Raw genomic sequence first — 8,066 nt, 5'->3', positions numbered from 1 at the left:
GGAGAAGTCTTAACCTGGTGCTGAATGGATGGCAATGTTGGCACCAGACAGACCTCACTGTGGAGAGCATTCCAGAGCTCGGGGGCCACCTCCACAAAGGCCCTCTCCCTTGTTGCTGTCCTCCAAGCCTTCCTCGGAGGGGACGCTTGTGGGAGGGCCTCAAATGTTGATTATAATGTATGGGCCGGTTCGTACCAGGAGAGGCTCTCCATCCTTCCCGTCTAAGTCATATTGTAAGCGAATAAATAGAAATGCTTATTGATGAGTATTGCTTTTGGCCAGGTGCCAACCACAGCCACCCTGCTCTAAAGTCAATCCTCTTTGGATGCAGGGGGGTGCTGTTTTGGGTGTTCAGGTGTTAGAGACAGGGGGCTTACAAAGGAGCCATGGAATGAAATACAAGAAAACTTTGGTTCACAAGGAGGCCTGTCTTTCCTTGTATGCTGGATCTGCCATGGACACCCATAAAAAATAGATGTCTAGAGACTTTGTCTCTAAACTCAAGTTTGCATGAATTTCAGTCCTTGTGTAGGAACACATTTATAGACTCATAGAGTAGTAGGGTTCGAAGGGGCCTATAAGACCATCTAGGCCAACCCCCTGCTCAATGCAGGAATCCAAGTCAGAGCATTCCTGACAGATGGCTGTCCAGCTTCATCTTGAATGCCTCCAGTGTGGGAGAGCCCACCACCTCCCCAGGGAATGGGTTCCATTGTCATATTGCTCTAACAGTCAGGAAGTTTTTCCTGATGTTTAGCTGGAATCTGGCTTCCTGTCACTTGAACCCATGATTCTGTGTCCTGCACTCTGGGATGATCGAGAAGACATCCTGGCTTTCCTCTCTGGGACAACCTTTCAAGTACTTGAAGAGGGCTATCATATCTCCCCTCAGCCTTCCCTTCTCAAGGCTAAACATGCCCGGTTCTTGTAGTCTGTCTTCATAGGGCTTTGTTTCCAGTCCTCTGATCATCTTTGTTGCCCTCCTCTGAACCCTCTCCAGTTTGTCTGCATCCTTCTTAAAGTGTGGTGCCCAGAACTGGACACAGTACTCCAGATGAGGCCTAACCAGTGCTGAATAGAGGGGAACTAGTACTTCCTGGGATTTGGAAGCTGTACTTCTGTTAATGCAGCCCAAAAGAGCATTTGCCTTTTTTGCAGCCACATCACATGGTTGGCTCATATTTAGCTTGTGACCTACAACAATTCCAAGATCCTTCTCGCTTGTAGTGTTGTTGAGCCACGTCTCCCCCACCTTGTAACTGTGTATTTGGTTTCTTTTTCCTAGGTGCAGAACTTGGCATTTCTCCCTATTAAATTTCATTCTGTTACTTTCAGCCCAGTGCTCCAGCCTATCAAGATCACTTTGAATTGTTTCTGTCTTCCAGGGTATGAGTTATTTTGCGTCATCTGCAAATCTGATCAGCATTCCCTGCACCTCCTCCTCCAAGTCATTAATACAAATGTTGAAGAGCACTGGGCCCAGGACTGAGCCCTGCAGTACCCTGCCCATTACCTCTCCCCAGTTTGAGAAGATCCCATTGATAAGCACTCTTTGAGTCCAATTCTGTAGACAGCTGTGGATCCACCTGATAGTTCTTTCTACCAGCGCTTTAACAGCATCACCTTTTAGGATTTTAAATAGTTCAGCTGGAATACTGTCATCTCCGCTCCTTTGTTGTTACTAATGCTTCCTAAGGCCCACTTGACTTCACTCTCTAGGATGTCCGGCTCAAGTTCAGTGACCGCACTATCATGGCTATCAGGGACATTAAGATCTTTCCTGTATAGTTCTTACTGTCTCTTTAAGGGCAGTATCCCATCAGCCAAGGCGGAGTCGTCCCACGGGCAGCCTCACACTGAGTCCCAGACTTAGAGATTTTAAACATCTCTTACCTTGGTGCGCGCTTCTGGGATGTTCAGTGAATGGCGGTCCAAAGTGGTTCAATTCTCTTCAGCATTTGGGATCCAAGTCATGGCACCAAATTGTTAAGGAAATACCTTAATTATTCATATCCTTATTCATATTCATATCAATTAATAAATATCCTTATTATTCAGCAAAGCTTTCGACAAAGTGCCCCATGATATCCTGATGAGCAAACTAGCTCAAAGTGGGCTAGATGAAACAACGATCCAGTGGATCCACAGTTGGCTACAGAATCGGGTTCAAAGAGTGGGACCTTCTCAAACTGGGGAGAGGTAACGAGTGGGGTACCACAGGGCTCAGTCCTGGGCCCAGTGCTCTTCAACATTTTTATTATGACTTGGAGGAGGAGGTGCAGGGAATGCTGATCACATTTGCAGATGACACCAAATTGGGCGGGATAGCTAATACTTTGGAAGACAGAAACAAAATTCAAAGTGATCTGGATAGACTGGAGCACTGGGCAGAAAACAACAGAATGACATTTAATAGGGATAAATGCCAAGTTCTGCACCTAGGAAAAAGACACCAAATGCACAGTTACAAGATGGGGGATACGTGGCTCAACCACACTACAAGCGAGAACGATCTTGGAATTGTTGTCGATCACAAGCTGAATATGAGCCAACAATGTGATGTGGCTGCAAAAAAGGCAAATGCTATTTTGGGCTGCATTAAGAGAAGCATCGCTTCCAAATCCCGGGAAGGACTAGTTCCCCTCTACTCAGCACTGGTTAGGCCTCATCTGGAGTACTGTGTCCAGTTCTGGGCACCACACTTGAAGAAGGATGCAGACAAACTGGAGAGGGTTCAGAGGAGGGCAACAAAGATGATCAGGGGACTGGAAACAAAACCCTATGAAGAGAGACTGAAAGAACTGGGCATGTTTAGCCTTGAGAAGAGAAGACTGAGGGGAGATATGATAGCCCTCTTCAAGTACTTGAAAGGTTGTCACAGACAGGAAGGCCAGAATCTCTTCTCGATCATCCCAGAGTGCAGGACACGGAATAATGGGCTCAAGTGACAGGAAGCCAGATTCCGGCTGAACATCAGGAAAAACTTCCTGACTGTAAGAGCAATACGACAATGGAACCAATTCCCTAGGGAGGCGGTGGGCTCTCCCACACTGGAGGCATTCAAGACGAGGCTGGACAGCCATTTGTGAGGGATGCTCTGACTTGGATTCCTGCATTGAGCAGGGGGTTGGACTCGATGGCCTTGTAGGCCCCTTCCAACCCTACTATTCTATAATTCTATCCAAGGCAGGTTCAGTTGAACAGTCAGAAATTTACTAAAGCACATCAAGACCTTGAGAGAGACAGACAGACAAAACTGTCTCCCCCCAAATAAAAGAAACACGATGCATTTATTCAGACTGAAAGTTGGAGAACAAAGAAAACACACTATGCATGCTCAGAAACCAATTAGTATTCAGCAACAGCCTTATCAGCACAGTGGCCTTCTTATCTTTAGGGATGAGTTACTTTTGGTGAACAGGAATTTCTTGCTTATGAGTAAGTTACAATTACTTTCTCATGGTCAGACACTTACACACTCTCAATCTCATCAGGCATCTTGCCTGTTCCACGGCCCTTAAAGACCTGGTTTATCATCGCTGTAGCCTGGGGCTCTGTGCTGTTTCCACTGAGCTCTAATCGAATTATTTTCTTGATGGCTGGATGGAGTCTGGGTTGGGTCTGATTACCTCATCTGTGTTCTCGCCTCCTCGGCCGTGTTTCCGGGACAACAGAAGGAGAAGCTAATGGAGGAGTACTGGATTTTTAAAAAGGAATCAGCTTTGCTGTGAGGAGAGGTTTCCCCCTTCTCCTTTCCCCTGAAAGTCCAGATGCACCAGCATTTCAGGAGCAAGCCTCATTTAGCACAATGGGAGTTACTTCTGAGTAGACACACATATGCTTGTGATGGGACAGTGTGTGTGGGGGGGACAGACAACACAAAGAGGGAAACCATCCCCCATTTTAACTCAGAGGACCTCATTGACCACAATGGGAGTTACTTCTGATGAGACAGTAATGGGTTTGTTGGGGGAAAGAGAGCAGTAAACACAGAGACAGAAACCAGCCCCCATTGTAACCCGCAGGATCTCTATAATGAAGCTGTGCAGTACTTTCTTCCTAAGGCAATTCATCAGAGCCTCTAGTTCCCACTTGGTGGCTTAATCGCACTTAAGGAATTGGGCTTAAAAGTGTGCCATTTCAATTGAGGGGGAATCTCTGTATGTTCTGATGTGGGCATTCAAAGGCAAGCCTCATCGACCGCAATGGGAGTTACTTCTGAGGAGACACTAATGGGTTTGTTGTGGGAAAGAGACCGAAACCAGCCCCCATTTTAATGCACAGGATCTCTATAAGGAAGATGTGAAGGAGTTATGTCCTAAGGCAATGGACCAGAGCCTTGAGATGCACTTAATCGCATTTAAGGAATTGGGCTTTGATATGTGCCGTGTCAGTTGAAGGGGTTCTCTGTTATTTCTGTGGTCACCAAGAGAGCAAGCCTCATTCAGCACAATGGGAGAAAATGCCCCTTGACTGGGGTCATGGGCTGTGTTCTGGTGCTTATTTTCAATGATGTTTTAAAAGTTGGTCCTTCGGCATCGTGCTCCAAAATGGTGATGAAACTTCTGGAAAACAGGGAGGGAAAGGATTGGGTCACTGAGGTCAGAGCGACACATCCACAAAGGCCCAGCTACATGCCCCATGGGCAGGACTATGATACTGAACCCAGTGAGGTTGTGGAAACAGGTCAGTAATGGAGCCGAAGTAAGCTGGAAAAGGCGGACTATGACCAGTCTCAGCAGAAGCGTTTTTTCCGTGTTAAAATGCAGGGCTGGTGCTGAATGGCCACAATGTCATGGAAACACAGAGACCTCACCGCGCAGCCAGGTTGGAGTAAATTGCTCGTGGAAACACAGCCTTTGATTCCTGCATTGAGCAGGGGGTTGGACTTGATGGTCTTACAGGCCCCTTCCAACCCTACTATTCTATGATTCCCCACCACCTCTATCCTCACTTTCTGAGTAAGCATGCATACGTGTGTATGTGTGTGTGACGGAGTACATAAGTAAACTGAGTCTCTAATCTTCCACTGATTTGGTCGGAGCCTCAGCTTTTGAGTGCCTCTTTCTCTGGTTTTGTTAGTGGAAAGAGTTGCAGCTGACACCTTTCTGTGGCTTTCCTTTTGTTTACTCATGATTTTGGGATCCCATGGCTACCCCACTCTTCTAGAGGAGTGGCCAACTATGAGGTTCTACAGTGAAGGGAACCTGAAGATGGGACTGGAGATCGGAGAAGGTGCTTCTAAATGGGAGGGTGTGGGTGTTAGAGGCTCTGGATAGACCCCAACCCAGAGCCTTGTAACCTACAGAGAGTGAATGCTGGGTGTAGCCAGATCACAACTCTCTCCCTATTGGCTTAGATTTCAGTGGCGGTTGGTGGCTCCAATGTTGGTGCTGTAAATCCAATCTGGATTTCACTCAGAACCAGGAAGAACTCTGAAGGACCTACCCAAGCTGTGAAACCCCATCCCCCAAACAGGTCCAGCACCTTGGATAGCACCTTTAGAGATCTGGCTGGTTCTGACTGAAACCCAGAATGGAACCACAGCCCCACTGAAATCAGAGCCACCAGTCTCCACTCTTAGACTTCCCTCCAACCTACTCCTCTCCCAGCACTCAGCCTGCAGTCATCTCCCAATTCTTTCCCTACATCCGTGAGTTGTAGGGATTCCTGTATACACAATCCGCTTCTACTTCTGCTATTATCCCAGTACAGCTCCCCCCCCCCGCCCCGAATGGACGGTTCGCACATGTCCGCAGCCTTATTTGGGGTTTCAGGAACAGGCCTCGCTGAGAAGATAGCTAATTTTCCCATTAAGGGTACAGTTCCCAAGGAAGACTTGCAGGTTCTTCACTGCTGTCATGTTCGTGTTTTACCAGGTTAATTTTCCCCAAATCAGCTCGTGTTTGTAATCAATAAATGTGCCAAGTGGCATTACCCTTGAACCCTTGTGTGAGTGTGGATCCTTGGGTGGGAGGTCTGCTCTTAGCCATAAAGGTCCCTTTGTGAGTTTAACGAATGCATGTCCATGGGAACAGGAACAAGGTTATCCACGTGCCCGCACAAGAGGGAGCATGTTCGGTAACACTAACCTTTTGATGTTCTTTGAGAGTGTCAATAGACATGAGTGATCTGGTAGGCACTGTTTACCTGGATTTCCAAAAGGCTTTGGACAAAGTCCCTCACCAAAGACTCCTGAGCAAACTTAGCCATCATGGAATAAGAGGAGAGGTCCTCTTATGGAACAGTAACTGGTTAAAGAAGAGAACACAGAAAGTAGGAATAAATGGTAAATTTTCCCAATGGAGGGATGTAAATAGCGGGGTCCCACAGAGATCTGTATTGGCACCAATGCTTTTCAACCTGTTCCTAAATGATCTGGAATTAGGAGAGATCACTAAGGTGACCAAGTTTGCCAAATGATTTAGGGTGATTAAAACAAAAAGGGACTGCAAAGAGCTCTAATGAGATCACCCCAAACTGGAAGAATGGGCATCAAAATGGAAAATGCATTTCAGCACAAGAAACTGTAAAGTGATGCACATTGTGGCAAAAAAATCTGAACTTCACATACATGTTGATGTGATCTGAGCTAGTGGTGACTGACCAAGAGAGGAATTTTGGGTTTGTGGTGGACAGCTCGATGAAAATGTTGATCCAAGGAGCAGCTGCTGTGAAAAAGGCAAATTCCGTGTTAGGCATGATTAGGAAAGGAATTGAGAATAAAACTGCCAATATCATACTGCCCTTATACAATCCTGTGGGATGACCACACTTGGAATAGCGTACAGTTCTGGTCATCGCACACAAAAAAGAACAGAGTTGGAAACGTGCAGAAAAGGGCAACTAAGATGATCAAGGGGCTGGAGCAACTCCCCTATGAGGAAAGGTTACAACATCTGGGATTGATTAGCTTAGAGAAAAGGCAAGTAAGGGGAGACATGATAGAGGTGTTCAAAATCATGAATGGCATGAAGGAAGTGGATAGGGAGAGATTGTGCTCCTTCTCTCATAATACTACAACCCAGTGGGTTCATCCCATGAAGATGATTGGTGAGATATTCGGGGTAGATAAAAGGAAGTACTTCTTCATATAGTTAATCTATAGAATTTGCTACCACAAGATGTAGTGATGGCCCCCAATTTGAATGATTTTAAAAAGGGATTAGGTAAATTCATGGCAGAGAAGGCTACCAATGGCTACTAGTCCTGGTGGCTCTATGTTACCTCCAGTCTCAGAGGCTGTATACTTATGTACAGCAGTTACTGTGGAACATGGGTGGGAGGGTGCTGTTGCACTCATGTCCAACTTGTGGGCTCCCATAGGCTGCTGGTCGGCCACTGTGTGAACAGAATGCTGGACTGCATGTAGCCTTGGTCTGATCCGGCATGGGTCTTCTAATGAGGAACAAAATCAAAGAGCTGAAACTGTTACATCCTTGGAGCAACAGTGCTATCTGGTGGCTCAAAAGCAGAACCACAAGTCACAAGCGGAAGTGGAAGAAGTGAGGAACAGAGGAGGGAAAGCATCCGGGTATGCACAAATCAAAGATAGCAGTGGTACTTGCAGAAGCAATGAGGAATTAAAATGGGGATGGCATTTTATTACGATGTGCATGAAAGAAGAGTGAGGAACACGCACAAGGATGAGGAAGAGGCACACAAAGGGTAGAAGAATGCCAGACAGGGGGTGGGGTAGGGGAGGAACATCAAGCAGGAACAGCAGTAGAGTGTACCTGGACTTAACTCTGTTTCATCAAAGGAGGTGGGAGACATGAATCAGATCGGAAAAGGAATATGGAGTATCTTAAGGGATGCAAGGAAGATATGACTAAATGCAATGGCTGTGAAACCTTCGATACATTAGAAAGCACAATACACCTAGAACTAGTCACCGCTGTAGAGCCTGTGGAGCAGCAACCTCAGCTCCTCCAGCTGAGGACAGACAGACAGACAGGAAGGAGGAGGCCTGTTTTGGGATCTAGGCTGCATGCGCAGGGGCGAGGAATGGGGTGGTGGTGGCTCTTGTACTGTTGGCATTTCCCACCCTTGCCCAGCTTTGCTCA

Source organism: Heloderma suspectum, chromosome 4, assembly GCF_057233095.1.
Source record: "Heloderma suspectum isolate Gila_16-S chromosome 4, 16-S_ref, whole genome shotgun sequence".
Classification (NCBI taxonomy): domain Eukaryota; kingdom Metazoa; phylum Chordata; class Lepidosauria; order Squamata; family Helodermatidae; genus Heloderma; species Heloderma suspectum.
The sequence above is the reverse complement of the archived record's forward strand: the minus strand, read 5'-3'. Positions refer to the sequence as shown.